General features: G+C 38.3%; 1 long non-coding RNA gene across 1 annotated transcript; it reads right to left on the bottom strand.

The window, feature by feature from the left end:
* Positions 1 to 731: 731 nt before the first annotated feature.
* On the bottom strand, positions 732 to 15,714 carry LOC117011133. The gene is made up of 3 exons (XR_004420870.1): positions 15,154 to 15,714; positions 12,051 to 12,161; positions 732 to 814 (listed from the first exon to the last, which is right to left on the bottom strand). It is a non-coding gene; the product is annotated as an uncharacterized LOC117011133 (long non-coding RNA).
* Between the last annotated feature and the right edge of the window lie 1,428 nt (positions 15,715 to 17,142).

The following is a 17,142-nucleotide window of genomic DNA, read 5'->3' as shown; positions in this document are numbered from 1 at the left end:
TCCAAGATTTTTTGTTTATGATTTTTGCCTGGCCTATTTTTGTTAATCCTTGCTGATAGAAATGTACCTGTTTGATTTTTATTTAGTAAAATTGTACTATTCAGTAAAAATTCTGATTTACAATATATACAGGAGGCTGTGTTTGGCCAAATTTGTTCCTCCCCAGGGAAAAGTCCTGGTAGACACTGATGGTCACCCTGGTTGTGTCTGAGAAGAGACTGCAAGAGAGAAATGTTCAAAATTGGGTAACACCATAGTCTGATCTTCCTCAGAGTAAGTAAAGAACAAGTACAGAAACACTGCTGCAACAAAACCTGCAGTTAAATTTGAGCAAAACTCATCACTTCGAGGTCTAATCTGTTACAAATATTTTGTAACTTTCTTTGACAATTCGGTAAACTTAGAAAAAAAACCCCAAAAAGCTTTAAGCTTTCAGTCAGCAAAATCTCCCTTTGATTATTTATATCTGAAGAAAGCTCCCTGAATCTTAAAAATTGCCTTGTGATGGCTAGGCCTCAAAAAAAAAACCCCAAAAAACATGTGTAGGAGGCACAGAGGTGCAATAGCTTACACACCTAATGTTGTGCTGTCAAGTGAATATTATCAAGAGCAACCCTTTAGCCATTTAGAGGGTGGAGGAAATGCTTCAAAGGCAAATAGCTGTCAGGCTGGGTGCAATATTAGTCAGAATATGAAACTGCAGCAGCAGTCACGGTCTTACTTACCAGTGTGGAAGCAGGGCAAGCTCCCCTCAGTATCCTGGGGAGTGAATTATGTCCCTTTTCCATCTCCCTGAACCCTCTGGCCCCAGCTCCTGCAGATGACAATGCATGTGAATATGAAAAACCTAAAATCCAGGTTCAAAATTCACCCCACGTTTCTTCAGAAGAGGATATGCGTTTGATAAACTACTGCAAGAAGTGGTTGGATTTTTTGTTTATCCTGGTTTATCTTTCCTTTTGTCCCCACTTTAGCAGCTTTACCTGTGCCAGGGCTGCACATTCTGGTAGATTGATTATCTCCACAACACAGCAGCACATCTGTTCAATCCCTTTCTCCTAATTTCAGCTCAAGTGAGCGAGGAGAGCACTTTAATTCCAGCAGCAATCCAGTTTTAATTGAGAATGGCTGACTTGTGGCAAAGTTTGGTTTTTTTATCCCCTCTTATGATCCTCCTCATGCTCTATTCTTACTCTCACATGTGAAGATTTATGAGGGGCTTTGGTGTCTGCCTGGGTCCACCACGCTCCATCACCTGTTGAAGGCGGTGCTGTCTGATAGGGCATGATGTATGTTTGTATTGAAAACCCAGCAGCTGCACTCAGACAGATAAAAAGGGTAGAGAGGAGGAAGTTTTAGCTAAGAATCAATATGGATATGCAAAGGGAAAGGAAAAAAAAAAATCTTATTGCTGCTTTTGTGTCCCTAGTAGCTGCCTTGCTTTGTCCTTTCTTTAAGTCCTGAGAGCTCTGCTGTGAGGTGTTAGCATATTCCTGGCTTTATGGATTCTATGAGAATTTTGAATATTTCCTTTCCCCCTTTACCCACTGTATTTGGGAAATCTTATTCAATTGCTTGGTGTAAAAAGGAGCAGATTTTCTCCACCAGTAGGTGATTTTCCAAACTACATTCCTGAGTTTTCTCACAAGAAGTTTCATTTGTTATGTGTCAGTTCTGAGGTGAAAAAAGCAATGATAAGTAAGTTAAAAATATTTTATTAACCAAAATGTTAAAAACAAAATGTTTCTGGTTACTCAGCAGATTGCTGACACAGTGTGAGGTGTGAGGGAGGTATGACCTGGATGCAGGAGGGCTTGAGTACAAGCCTCACTAATCAGAAATGTTGGTATTAATAATTTATATCACTGTTAATAAGTCTTATTTTCTTATTTTTGTAGACTTAGTTATGGACTGAAAACTGACAGTGTGTGAGGGGTCTGTAAAACATGCTATTAGGAAGTTCTTGAGAGAGCTGTCTCCACCAATTTTTGTTCCATTCAAGGACAAGAAGTGGTAAATATCTGCAAAGAGACAGGTGGAGACCCACAAAATCAATGAGACAGCATTTGTGAGAATTAGAGATGATGGTCTTAAAAGCTTCATGCCTCTCTATTTAAACAAAAAAGGAAAGTTTTAATCTAAAGGAGCTTGATGTTTCTGGAGTACAAGATAAAAGACTTGAGAGGAAGAAGAGAAGATCTTTTAGAACAATCTGTCTCACTTGGGCATTGAAATCTGTTATCAAGAGTAGCTTGCAGGCCATAATCAATAGCAGGAGAAAATAAGAGGTAAAGAGCCTTGAATATCAGAGCAGGTAAAAATATATTAGCTTAGACATGGAGAGCAGGTTCACCGGTAGAAACTGAGATGAGAAATAAAGCTGAAATTCCAAACGGCAGCAGAGGATATTCAATCAACTTAAAAGCAAAAGGAAATGAGATGGTAATTGAAATGGCACAGGAATTATCTGCTTGATAGAGTCTATTTGGATTTCCAAAAAGACTTTACACAGAGCCCTTGATCAAAGACTTTAGGAAAACTAAGAAGCCTCGGTGTAAGAAAGAAGGTCCATGAATAGATGGGTAAATGCTAAAAAGGTAAGAAACAAAGTGCAGGGAGAAATAACCAGTTCTTTCAGCAGAGAGAGGTCATCTGAGCTCTCCAGAGCTCTGCACTGGAAGATTTTTTTATTTATAAGAAATTACCTGCAAAAGGAGAAGAGCAGTGAAGGAACCAAATTTTGTGATGGTATTGTTAGCTGGAAATGTGAAGACAGGGCAGAGCACGAAACATTACAGGAAAACCTTATAAAACAGTGTGACTGGTAATAAAGTGTCTGGTAATTCCATGCACATAAATATAAAACACTGTGAATGGTGACAAAGACACCTAATTTCACATGCAGAAAGAGAGTTGTTACTGCTTGGTAGCAATATTTTGGGATTATGATAGACAGCTCCATGAATGCTAAAGCAGTGATGAGGGGAAAAACAAATCTAGTGCTAAGAGACATTAGGAGAGGAATAGAGAGCACACCAGCATCACTTGGCATTACAGGAATGGGATGGGCTTACAAATCCAATACACGTTGACCTGGAGCACATAGAAGAACTTGGAAAGTTTTTATTGCTGGTGACCAGAACGATTAAATGTTCATTTTCAGGTAATGGCTGAGTAGCCTAGGGTTCTCCAATCTGAAAAATTAACAAATGCAGAGAGATTTACCCGGCCCATAAAAGTTTGTGTGGCACTGAGAAAGCTGTGTGTGATTTGACCATTTTGTCCACTCCAAGTGCCATCTGACCCAGTGTGCTTCCAACAGGAGCCAGTAGGAGAAAATTAGGGAAGGCCATAAAAATAAACCAAATGTAATGATGTTAATTTTGCAGTCTCCAGACCTGTGGCTGCAAATCTGGAGCCAGAGATGACATCTGTGCAGTTCAAAGCACTGTGGGAGAGAAGAAAAAGTAGAAGGGAGTGAGGGAAAAAAAAAATTCTCACTTGAATAATTCTAAAGAATCAGATGAACAAATCCCTTTGTACCCACAGATTCTACATTTTTTTTTTAATTTTTGGAAATGTGCATAATTTAGTAAAATTCAAATACTGAAGCATGCATAATTTGGTTCAGAGTAATGACAACTTTTTCCTACATAGACCAGAGGAGAATTCACTCTATGGCAGGAATGTGAAGGAGGAAAAACCTTTGCAAAACTTTGGCTGAGTTTGGGGATACCCTTCAGAGCCTTCAAATTGTTTGTTTCTTTTGGGGCACATGTGAAGGCTGCTTTCAGCAAAATCAGCTTTTCCACGGGATGACAGCCTTTTTTTTTCATGGGATAAATTTCTGCAGCCAATACTAGGATTATTCCTTCTTTCTGGCCCTCACTTTGGCCCAGACTTAATTAAGATGCATTTCAGTGGATACTGGTTTACTACATAAATGCAAAAATCCTGAATATATCGAGTGACCCCTAAAATTTATATTTTAATGGCTTTATGAATGATGCTCCAAGGAAATCAGTGTTCTGAATTGTTAGTAAAATGCCAAAACCTGAGTGGGCACTGCTAAATTTATCTTCAGAAAATCCACCACAACTTTTCCACAGAGACCTTACCTGTGTTTCTTTTCACAAGGAAAATATGTATATATAATTTATTATCATTTCATTATGAACCTAAAATGTGTCTGCAAGCTGAATGGTTCCACTCAGACATCCACAATTCATGTAAGTTACCATATATCTCCATTCTACACAGAAGCACAAATCTTACAGTCTCAAATGCTTTTAGAAAAGCATCCTTTAAATATTGTTTTGAGCAAATAAAACTTAATTTCAAACTGTTGAACCTGCATGTGCTGTAAACATATGAGGTGAGATCTTATATATTTGTAATTGTAGCAGTTTTGGTTTGCTAATTTGAGTTTCCTGGCCAACACGCCAAGTGTGTAGTGGGTTTAGTGCTGGCCGAATGCCACTGCACCCACCAGAAATTATTTACTCATTTCCTGCTGTAAGATATGGATTGGGAGAAAGAGGGGAAAACAGGCTCAAAATTTTAAAGGGTATAAAGAAAAATTTCATTAACAAAATTAAAAGATAAATGATAAGAAAATCAGAATAAACCTTCAGAACACTCCTCTTCCCCCCACACCCCCTTTTCCTTCCCAGTGACAACATAATGAGACAAAACCTGGAACTTTTAGTCAGTTTACTACCTGTAAAATAATCTCTCTTCAGTCTACTTAGAGAGAAGAGTCTGTCTTGCCATGCCATGGAGACTTCTTCACAAGAATCACTTCTCTCATGGCTTTTAATTTCCATGACCAGCACTCCCATCTTTTGCAGCCTTCCCACAGCTGCATTCATGGACCATGTCAAACTTATGGGGTACTACTTTAAGCTGTTCTAGCATAAAAACAAAAAAATCTTTTTATCCATCTCTGGGAACAGAGGTTTTCTTCATTTATTCCTGGTGTGAAGTTTCTCATCTATCTCTGTTTAAATTTCTCATTGGTTCATAGCAACATCTACTTGCCTCAACACTGGTGTCTTGTGTTAGAATGCTACATCCCCCCAATGCATTTTTATGAGTTCCAGAGGAAAAAGAAGGTCTGATATATCAAATATATCTTCACCATAGCCTCACAAAAAAGAATTTGAGGTATCTAAGGCATCTCCTAAATCCCCTCCCATCTAGAATCTGATGCCTTCTGCACTGACTTGAGTCCCGTGTTGTTGTCTTTATGTGTCTTCACCCTTTCTTTTTTTCTGATTTGGGAGATAATTGGTGATCATAAGTCGCCTTGGGACAGCTCTTGTTCCCTGCACTCGTCCCAGTCAGGGACTGCTGGGGAATGCTTAACCTTTTTTTGGGAGGGCTCTGGCTCTGTGAGTTCTTCTAAGTTGGAGAAATCCCGGTAGCTCCCAGAATCTTCTTGGGACAGCTCTTTCTCAAGACTTTAATCCCAATCACAGAGCTCCTGGGAGCTCCTGGCATCTCCTGGGGACAGCTGTGGCTCAGCACAGGCTTCCCCTTGGGACATTTCCTGGTGGCCACCCACGTGTCCTGGGGACAGCACTTGGTAACTGCAGCCTTCCCCTGGGGACAATTCCTGGGAGCTGCCAGAATCTCCCGGGGACAGCTGTGGGTCAGCACAGGCTTCCCCTGGAGTCCCCTGCAGGTCTTGATACATTTCTCTTTGGGAGAACTCCAGCTCTTCCTCAATGTCAAAGCTGACAAACAAAATGTCGCCATGCAAGGCCCCCCTCCTCCCTCTCCTTGCCTCAACCGAGTCCCTCTCGGCCTCCTCCTGCTGCTCACAACAGCCATGGGCTCTCAGTGGGCTGGGCGAGGGCCTGGGGCCCTGGGAGTTGGGGTTTGCCTGGTTCTGCTCCATGTCTGATGTTCTGTGGCACACACAGGTCTTGGGACACAGCCACTGTCCTGGCACTGGGCAGCTCAGGGCTCTGCAGTGGCCCTGAAATCCCCTGAGCTGGGCCAGGGACAAGGGACTTTGGGTGTCCTGTGTCACCAAGGGCCTTGACACAACGGGCCTTTGTCACCAAGGACCCTGACATGACGGGCCTGTGTCACCAAGGGCCCTGACACAATGGGTGTGTATTACCAAGGGCCCTGACATGATGGACTTGTGTCACCAAGGGCCTTGGCACAACGGGCCTGTGTCACCAAGGGCCCTGACACAATGTCCTGTGTCACCAAGGGCCCTGACATGACGGGCCTGTGTCACCAAGGGCCCTGACACAATGTCCTGTGTCACCAAGGGCCCTGACATGACGGGCCTGTGTCACCAAGGGCCCTGACAAACAACGGGCCTGTGTCACCAAGGGCCCTGACAAAATGTCCTGTGTCACCAAGGGCCCTGACATGACGGGCCTGTGTCACCAAGGACCTTGACACAACGGGCCTGTGTCACCAAGGGCCCTGACACAACGGGCCTGTGTCACCAAGGGCCACCCCAGCAGCCCTTTAGCAGCCAAAGCCACTGGGAGCGGCCTGGAGCAGCTCCTGAGGGCCCTGGGGGCTGCAGCTCCTTGTTGTGAAATGATCAGGAATGGCTGTTCCAGGGAAGGGACAAAGGACACCATGTGTCAGTCGTGTGGGGTTTATTGAACTGTTCATGTCAAAGACAAGGGGGGAGAGAGAGAGACAAAGAAAAGACAGAAAGAAAGATGAGGATGTCTAGTCACTGCTGACTCTGGGCAGATTAATCCTGACTGGAAGTGAAAGCCAAGAAATTCGATTGTGCAGCTAATCTTAGGATAGGCTCCTATAATATCCAAGGAACATTGTAAAGAAAATATACTATTTGGAAAAACCGTATCTATATATTCAGTTATCTTGAGATACAGTTCAGCAGTGCTGTTTCCTAAAATGATTTGATAGCTGCACTGATTTCCTTTATTCCTACTGATGTCATTAAGGAAAAGAGGTAAAACCATAATTTTTTCTGACTTTCGTGTATAGATCACTCAAATATATTTTCCTATTGGACCAGTAACTGTGAAGACCTTAACATGGAATATATTTCCAGTTTTGGGTGCTGCCCTCAGGAATGAGATGAAACCAAATAGTGAAATTTTAGAAGGAGCAAATGAAAGGATCAAAAAATCCGAATTTTGATGTAAGGTTGAGGTTAGACAGAAAAATTTTCACATCTGTCAGAAGGAAGAGAAAGGAATGTGTTGTTTTTCCTGTCCCTGCTAACATAGGAAGCAAGGAACTGTGACTTGGAGAAGGAGAGTTTAATACAGACACTCAAAAATTAATGAAAAACTGCAGCAGACTGATTAAGAAATGTTGTTTATGTTTCAGTTTCAGAAGTCTTTATTTACACATTAAATTGAGCAATAACTGAGGGGAAGTGGATGATCTTCACAACCTCAGCAAGGTGTGCTCTACCTTTTCCTCTGTGTTATTTTTGGGTTATGCTGCATTATTCTCTTCTGGTTTTTCACCTTTCGTGACAGTCTAAAATCTAAAGTCAAATTGCCTCTTCCTCCACAGGGCAAACATGTATTGATTTAGTTAAGCTTGGTTTGAAATAGTTATTGGTTTACGTTTTTAGCTGAACCGTGTTCCAGACCTCTTATCACCTATTGTTTTTTCCTTTTTTTCTTTTTTTTTTAAAGAAGGAATTCAGACTAATTAGGTCAAGTCCTTCAGGTCTGTTTCCACTGAGCTTTTCAGTTTTTTAAGTGGAAGAGCTCTCTACTTCTGGCTTTTCATATTGAAAGCTTGTTGAGTTTTTTTGAAGAACAAATTCAGATGCCCTGAGAGACAAATATGGGATTACAAAACTGTCCTGGTTAGACCTCTAATGCTTCAAGCATGCTTAATTTCCATTTCTAGGTGATTTAGTCTTGCATCAGATTCTTCAAAGGAATCCTATTTGATTTTCAGCTTGGACATAGAGATTATATTTCATCTTTATACCATTACTAGCCACCCTTTATGTAAAATAAGGAAAACACTACTGATATATGAACATGTTTCAAGAAAATGAGATTTTAAAAAAAGCTGTAATTTAGAACTTCTGATCTTTGAATATTTTTTTGGATATTTATACTTAAAAGCAAATAATTTAATAAAATAAGCCTTGGCAGGCAAAGCTTATTCCTAACAGCAGTACTCCAAAGATGGAGCTTTAAAAAAGGAGGAGAAAGAGCATAAAAAATTGCCCCTGACAATACTTTTCTAAGTCTCCTTTTAGATATTCCACCTTCAACTCGGTGCTGATACATGTATTCTAACAATAACAGCAAACCTTTACTCTCAGAATGGTATTTTTATTTTTTGGCTCCCCAGTGCGGTTCAAAAAATAAAGATCCTTATAAACTTTAAGATTTGTTGGTTGCATTTTGTCAACCTGAAAGGAGTTTAACAGCCCATTCCTGGAAAAAAATGGTCGTGTCAAGGATTCCCGGGGCACATGGAAATAAGAAACTTATTCCATATTTGTCATCCACATTCCTTCAAATAACTGACTGTTGTTTCTCCAAAATGATGTGAGAGTACAGGGAGAAGATGCAGTGAATTATGTTCAGGTGTTCACTGTGCTAATATCCAAACACAGAACATTATATTTCATTTCCATTGTGTTGGATCTAACCTAAAGCTCTGAAGTAGTTGCAGTAAATAATCTATTTTCCTTTTATCTCTCAAGTACTAAAAATTTATTTGGAAATGTGATGTACAAATCTTTGCAAACTTAATCTGTGGCTAACATTATCTGGCACTCAAAATCAGAACAAAACTGTTTATTTCCGCTGAACAGATTGCCCAATCTGAATTGTTACTTACAAAGAGCATCATAAGAAACTTCCAGAAATGTGGAACTGCTTTCTAATTTACACAGAACTCTTCACAACCTCCAAAAATAATGTCACTTGCTGTATTGACTTTTAAAAATTCCTATTCTCCAAAATTAACCTCCTCTGAACCAACATTGGTGGTAAATAGAATGAAATTTACTCAAATCCTTAAGTTAGGCTGCAGAAAGAAATAAATTAAGAGTAAATAACACGGGCTAATAGAACTCTTAACAGAGGAATGACATTACTGCCACCCTTTCCTTAGTAAAATAACCTGTGAAGTAGTATCTCCTAGAGGTAACTGGAAATATCCAATGTTTGAAACTTGCTGAAATAAAATTTCAGTTTTGCTCTAGGGTTCAAATTTTCCATTAGAAAAGCTTAAATAATTTGCTTAAGGAGAATTGAACATATTTTCATCAGTGTTTATTATTCTTTCAAGACCTGATGGTATTTAGTAAGGATGCAGTTTAAGGATATATTTACAGTCTGCTGATTTATATCTAAGTTTTGTTGGACTTACAAAGCATACTTTTAACTCTTCAATTAACTAGCAAAAAGAGAAAATGGAGTGGGCTTTCTGTGCAAAGTTGAGACATATTAAAAGAAGTAGGGGTGAGATTTGCAAATTACAACTTCCATAAGGCTCAACTTCCGCACAGAAAAGGAAAACTGGTTCTCAGCAAAGCAGCAGCAAACCAGACTTAGTTAAGCAAGTCACATTTCTGGAACTTCATGCAAATTTTGAAGAATTTATGAACTCCTTCTGTTGACATTACAAAATCAAAACAATGTCTATGGAATTATGGTCTTTCCTGGGAAGAAAATTCATTTTTGTGAGCCCCCTTCTCCCTTTCTCTCTCCTTGCTCTGCACCCAAACTGGGTTATTTTTTCACCTTCTCTCTGTGGTTTATGATTCTGATGCCATGAATTGTCCAGAAGAATGTATTCCTTGGAAAGAAGAGCCCTATTCTGACATGAGGGAGATGAATTTAAATTTAAATGCTACAAACTTGGTAGGACTGAAATAAAGGCAATATGAATGGGAGAAATTAAATGCCAGTTTTCATCTCCGTGCATGCCTCAAAACATCTAAATGCAGCTTATGTAGGGAGGCTTATTGCCTTTGTTTTAATTGTCTCCTCTTCCACCACTCTTATTTTGGGTATTTTTCCCCTCATTAATATAAACAAATTGCTAATCAAGTGGCCACCAGCAATCTTTTATTATATCACTCATCAAGCCCAGGAAAATTGGTTCCCTTGATGACGTGACATAATCACCTAAAAAACAATCTGGAGGAAGTTTTGTAGTTATCTGTTCCCATAGCTAAGAAATGTATTTCTTTCAGAGAGCAGAGCTTCGCACCTGTTTACTTTCTCAATTTTTATTTCTTAGAGTACTCCCTCCAGCATTGTCCTCCAGCTTGCTCACAGGCTTCTGTGCACCTACAAACCCATTTTCCTCCCATATTCCCCACCATGGTTATTTTTAAGAGTTAATTAAACCCTGTGAGATCAGGCTTTGGTGGGGTTTTGCAGAGAGGCTCCACGCAGAGGAGCTTTTTAGGGAGAAGATGCAGGAGGTGAGTGCAGAGAGCTTTCAGATCCCTGTTATCCTGCCTATGGAATGCTCTGGGAGTGTTTCTGTTTTTCTGGTGATATGGTTGTTTACCCTGCAGTGCCCTGCAGTCCCTGGGCAGTTTGTGGCTGCTGCTAAAACAAAGGTGGGAGAAGTTTGTGAGCTGCTCAGGTGTGATAACAGGATGGGAGTGAAAAGAAAGGTGATCTGTATTTACATTTGTTTTGCTGCTGTTTAAGACTCTTCTAATCCTTACTCATAGGAATAGTGCAAGTGTTAGAAATATTTGCTGCATGATATTTGTTGGCTATAGAAAGTTTCATAATGAAAATATTGTCTAGTAACAATATTTCTCACCACATCATTAATTTTAGGCTGAAATATGCATTGATCTCAAAAGGGATAAAATTTCTTTTCAATCTGTGAATGTACAGAGCAGGTATAAGTGATTATGACTTCAAAGTGGAATTCAGAATTATTTATTTCTGTGATGTCTATAATAAATACCACTACAAAAAGAATATTTTTTTCTATAAGTGAAAGAAGAGGAAAGTTTGCCTCTCTTCTAGCCATTTTCTTCAATCAGTGCACAGAATATTCAGTGAAATTACAATTAATTAATTTACAGACAATTCTTATCAAACAACACATTTTTAACAACTCCAGGGACTACTATGACATAGACAGGTCTTCCCTTCTAACTTGTTGTGCTGTTTTTAACTTTTCCAGGATAAAATAAAATTCTTCTGATAAACTAAAATTCTTCTGTCAGAGTAACAGGCATTTGATTATCTTCAGCCAGGGCGATTTGCCAGCTGCTCTTTCCCTGGATGATTTTTTTTCAATTGTCCTTTCAAACTGTCTTAGAAGCCAGGGAAAGAAAACCTCAAAAATTGTCATAAATGAAATTAATGGCTTTATTCCCTTGTCAGTAGAAATTGGAACATGAATAGTTGGGATCTCTAGGGTGAAATCCAACATTCACTGTGAAAACAAAAGCATTTTACAATTTAATGTACAATGTGGGCAGGAGTCAGGACAATTCACTTTTTTCTTTGGGTCTGCAAAGAAAATCAGGAGAAAATTTCAACATACAGTTTGTTTTTTTGTTCTTTTCGGTGGAGAATCCCTTCTGCAGCAGGAGAATGGAGGAGAAAGATGGTGTTGAAAATAAAATTTTGGCAAAACTAGTAGCAAAACCATTGTGGAGCTGGTGGCCTCAAAGATAGTCTTATAGGAGAAGCAGGAAATTTATATTAGAGAGGCTGCTATGCATTTTACATCTTCAGCTGGAGTTGAACTAGTTGCTGATTAAATACTGTTATTGCCAACACCATCCTTGCCTTACTATATATGTGACAAAATCTGACTTCTTGCTATTGGAAATAGTCCACTTGTCAGAGGAAGGACCACTTACCACAATGCATGAATATTTTTACATGTTTTGAGACCCTATAAATGAAAATTCCAGCTCAAATCTACTTTGATGTTTCTCAAGCAGAGTGGAATAATTGGGGAAAAAATATTCATGAACAGTTCTTTATTCATGACATCTCTGGGATCTTACTGATGTTAACATTCAAAGTAAATATTGAGTGGAAGTGTTAAAATTTATGTTCATAAATGTTTACCTTTCTGAGGAAAGGATCTGAGGTTCTCATCATCTCACATGAACATTAATGATGGTCTAAATGACCCAGGTTTTTAATCCCCATCTGTCAGCTCATAGTTTCAATGTAGGGCTAAAAAAGAAAGAAAATTAAAAGAAAAGAAATTTGGTGCAGAGTGTTATTTCAGTATATAAAATAAAGTAAATTCTAAGTAGAAATTTTCAAAAGACAATTGTATTGTTGCTTCATATACTTTATTTTTTTAAAGTTTTCCTTAGACACTGAAAGTTTAATTTTTTGAGGATTTAACCTCAAAGCTAAGTGTATACTGATCAAAAAGGAAGTGCATTTTTTGGGAAGAACTAACTTTGTTAATACAGAAATGATGAAACAGAACAAATAGCAAGAAACACAGACCCACAGAATGTTTTGGGTTGGAAGGAACATTAAAGACCATCTAGTGCCACCCCTCTAAATCCTGAAATGAGCTGATTTTCTCTTTATATCTGGTCCTGTTGTATGAATTAGTTTAGACACAAACTGTATTTAGCCTGAAAGATGTGAGAAGAAGAAGATTACAGAGCAGAAGAGAGGGAAGGTGATGTTTCATTCCTAGGTTTGCTGTCTAAGGAAGCAAAAGATAACTGAACTACCTCAGCAAGGAGTGGAAATGCCCAAGAATGAGATTAGTAGGAATTAATGTGTCTTGGGAGTTATCAGATTACCAACTCCCCACTGGAAAACAAAACAATCCCCAAAAATCTCAGGCAATATGTCTGGATGGAGACAACTCTGTGTTTCAGATGGTGGAGGACTGTGGCATCTCCCTGTCAGGTCAGAGCTGATGGAAAATGGGAAAGAGGGAGAGGAATTTGTGTGGGAGTGAGGATGAAACACAAGCACTTGTTTATTTTCAGGAAAGGTACTTTGTGGTTACAGTGGGATACAGGAAAAATGGCATTCAGTGCAGCTAAATTAGTAGGAGGAATCTCACAAAAAAATAGTGAAAATGTGGCATTTCAGATGAGATGGAAGATGTTTGAAATATGCACAATTCCAAAAGTTCCCTGTACAATTGAAAATTAAGTTGCATAATCATCCTGGCTGCATCGAGATTGCTTTAGTGAAGGCCAGAGAGAGACATAAATATGTTTATAAATATATTAAGAGAAGAAATATATTGACATTATTTTTATCTCCCAGCACTTTGGATTTGCCTAAATTGTGAAGAAGTCAAGAATTCCTCATAGTTTAAACACTAAAATTTAAAACAGGACACTTTCATTTTTTTTTTGTTTTGTTTTGTTCTGTTTTTTCCTTTCCCCTGAAGATTTTTCAAGTACATTACCTATGCATTCAGAGTGGGTTTATTTACAACCACTTTATTTAAATATCATATGGGAGTCCAACAAAATTTAAATTGCATTACAGTTGTTGTGTTACTTTTATGGTAGATTAAATGACCTTTTCAAAGAGATACATGAAAGTGGTTTGATATCATGTGGTATGGATAGATCCATGCTCTAATCCCCAAAGTATTTACACATCAATTTTTAGTCATTTGCTGAGATATCTCCCTGGGTATTAAACTTAGGACAGTTTGTCCTCTTTTAAACCATTTTTTTAAAGACAAAGAGTATCTATGCCCTTTTTCAATTTTCCAGGCTCATTCGTTTCCCATTACTTCTCACATATGATCATCAATAATTCAGAAATTGTGTCAAAATAAATATCACCAGATCCTCTGACCTGAGTGAGTTCAATCTAACCACATATCCTTTGATCTGTGTTTTCCTTTTTCTGATTTAAAAAAAAACAACCCTAAGCTGCTAAGAGGGTCCTGAATACACTTGACTTTTTTCAGTGTCCTTTTTTTTTCTCATTTTCCCAAGCAGTTCACCATTGTTTTCCTTTCTCTTTCTTTCTTGCCTCTGCTATTTCTTGGTATTTGTCCTTGATTTTCTGAGCCTTCTCTCCATTCCATCATAGTCTTTCAGATTAAACCCAGTGTGACTGTGCTGTAATCTCAATTTTCATTCATTGCCTTTTTGAGATCCATTTTAGATTTTTGGAGGGACAAAAATGAACAATTTTCAAAATTCTTATAAGATTGATTTCTATTTACATCCTAAGGTGGTATCATTTGTGGACCAATGACTGTGAACCTTGTAGACTGCCTGATTATTTTTATATATACGTACATATAATATACAAACACACAGAACAATCTGGTACACCTATTTTTTACTCTTCTTATTTTATCTGAAGCGTCTTTGTTGCAATTTTCTTTTTAATGAGATAGCAGCTGAGAGATGCCTTTTTCCCTTCATTTTAATTTAACTGCACATTAGCCAGGCTAGGGGTAGGAAGGGGAATCTCAAAAAGCAGAGTAAATTCTGGAGTTAGTGCCCTTTTACAATTTTAGGATAACTTAAAATAGGAGATATTTAGAAGATTCTGAGCTATGTGGACTGAAATTTTCAATTTTTCCAGGCTAGGATGCCACATGCCTTATCACTTAATGATCACTGCCCTCAAAGGTGAAAATCCAGAGCTATATTTTAGTCAAAAACTGATGCCAGCATTAATCTAATGCAGAAAATTAAATCCATTCTGGCCCTAGGATGCAGAAATATGTCAATAGTTGAAGTGCTTTACAAGAACAGCATTTTAAGTTTAAGTGTGCAGCCTATGATGAGTTTTGCCTTGTGTATGCTTGTGGCAGAATACAGTGAAGAAATATGACAGTGACACAGAGCAGCAGCAGTGTCTGGGGCCAATTTCTGTCTTTTTTTAAATTTTTATTTTTTTTCCTTTCCCCCCAGGAAATGGAATGTGGCATCTGATATAATGCATGCAAATTATACCCTCAAACCATATTGTCTGGTTCTTCTGCTCCTGCAATAAAAATTTGCTAAAGAAAGACTAACTTCCAATCTGGTTTGGTAAAACAGGCAATTACATTCAAGTTACATTAAGAATTGAATGTGTAGGAGTATGATAAGAAGATTTAATGACCTACAGCATATAATTAAAAGGAAAAAAATAAAGGAGCATCTCTACACGCTCCTTATTCTCAAAGGTAGTTATCCAACAGCGCTTAATTCCGTCCCATGCCACTTACCAAGATAAATGTTTGTTATCTTTGCATTCAAATCATCCAGCCTTCTCAGGCATGCAGAGAGCAGCTCTTCCCTTCTTATCCCCAGTGCCTTTGCCTGCAAACTGCATGTTCCACAAACGCTTCCAGCTTCATTTGAGAAGAAAACCTTATTTGAATCTTCACCACTTGTAGGACGGATTTTTTTTTTCTTTTCTCTGCAGCTGTGTGAACTATGATTTTTGATTTAAAAAATAAAAATTAAATTATTTTTAAGAAGGAATTCAGTGGAGAGTTCCAAGTGCCTGAGGTGTTTTAATTGCTCTGGAATATCAGGTACCTTGCACAGGAAGGAACAGAGGGAAAGCCTCAGGCGAACCATGCCACTGAGGAGCAGAAGGTGAAGTTCAAGTCAAACATACTACATAATAAAAAATAAAATTTAATCCCTGTATCCAGAAGGCACTGTCTTCACCAAAACACAATTTCTGTCAGAATTTCAATGTTATCAGTAGCACCAACTGCACCTGCTGACAATTTTTGCATTCATAAACAAGCAAGAAAAATGAGACAATGTTTTTTGAGTTCCTGTCCTATTTCCTGAATATTTTTTTAAAAAATTCTGACCTCAATTAGAATGAAGAGGGTGGCAAAAGGTTCTGTGTCTTTTTGGTCATGTCTGGCATGAGCTTCTGTCTCCACTTGGGGCTAAATAATCAGCCCTGAAATTGGGAGGAGGGTGAGATCAGTCTCAACAGAAAACTGAGATAAATCTTGGAAAATTTCCATGTGTGTGTCAATTCTCAGCCCCCTCAGTTAACCTGGCAGCCAACACCTGACAAGACCCTGAACCACAGTTTGGGGAAGGATTTTCAGGTCCCTTTAAAATGGCCATTTGCTTATTTTTCACTTTCAAGTTTTCTTTTTTTTACCAGCTCTGTTTCCAGTCTTTCATCGAGATCCTGGCTGTTTATGTGATGAACCTGCTTTCATTTTAATTCTGTCTCCTTAAACCCCTGTGATTTTCACACACATAAGGTAATCACATTTACTAAAGAGGAACACTGAAAATCAAGGGATAGCTCTTTGTGTTATAATCCTAGATAAATGAGATCTTCCAGAGAAATGTTAGAGGTCAGCTATTACAATGTACTAGGCAAAGCAGCATATTATTTCCCAGCCTTTATTTCAGAAGTGACTGAATTATTTTGATTAGTTTTCTCTAGTAAGGCACAGTCTTGAAATGTCATGTTAAAGGTCTTGACATAAGCAGGAGGGAAAAGAAAAAGACCTGTAAACTAGAATCTGTAACTACAAGCTTTTATGTTAGGCAACCTTTATTTTGAAACATTTTGCATTGTTACTCAAATATGAATAAAATTTTGGATGAGTCATTTTCTGATGTCTTTGAGTTCTTTTTATCCTTGTATTTGAACCAGTGTTATGCATTTGTTTTGTTCCCTATGCCTAGAGAAAGAAAAATCTTTTTGCTCTAAGTAAAGAAATCAGAATCATACAATGTTCATATGAAGATTTAAGGATACTTGACTTGGTGAAGAAATTTTTTCAGAAGGGATTTTTCAAAAAATTGATTGTGAATGTAGGAGCAGCAGGTAGTAGACAATATTAATGTACTTCAGATTTACCATAATAAGGAAAATATTGCAAGAACCTGTGTGTTTTTTCAATTTAGATTGTACCTGAGATTCCTGCACCCCTTTACTATCTGCTGATGAATGAAGCTGGATACTAACTCAGAGAGGTTCACTGGTCACAGCTTTCCAGCAGGAAAACAGGAACCTCTCTGCTCATCCTTTTCTCATTTTCCAAATAGGAAGAAGAAAGAAAGTGGAAAAGCATCAATATGTGAAGCTGTAACATTTCCCTTCTTCTTTTTTTTTTCTTTTTTTTTTTTTCCTGTACTACTGCTCTAGATAACCAGAGGTTATCTTGAATCTCAGTTTTATTTTCATCCCTGTCCACTGCCACCACCACCCCCCTAAAAAAACCCAA

Source organism: Catharus ustulatus (genome assembly GCF_009819885.2).
Source record: "Catharus ustulatus isolate bCatUst1 chromosome Z unlocalized genomic scaffold, bCatUst1.pri.v2 scaffold_26_arrow_ctg1, whole genome shotgun sequence".
Lineage (NCBI taxonomy): Eukaryota > Metazoa > Chordata > Aves > Passeriformes > Turdidae > Catharus > Catharus ustulatus.
The sequence above is the reverse complement of the archived record's forward strand: the minus strand, read 5'-3'. Positions and strand labels throughout refer to the sequence as shown.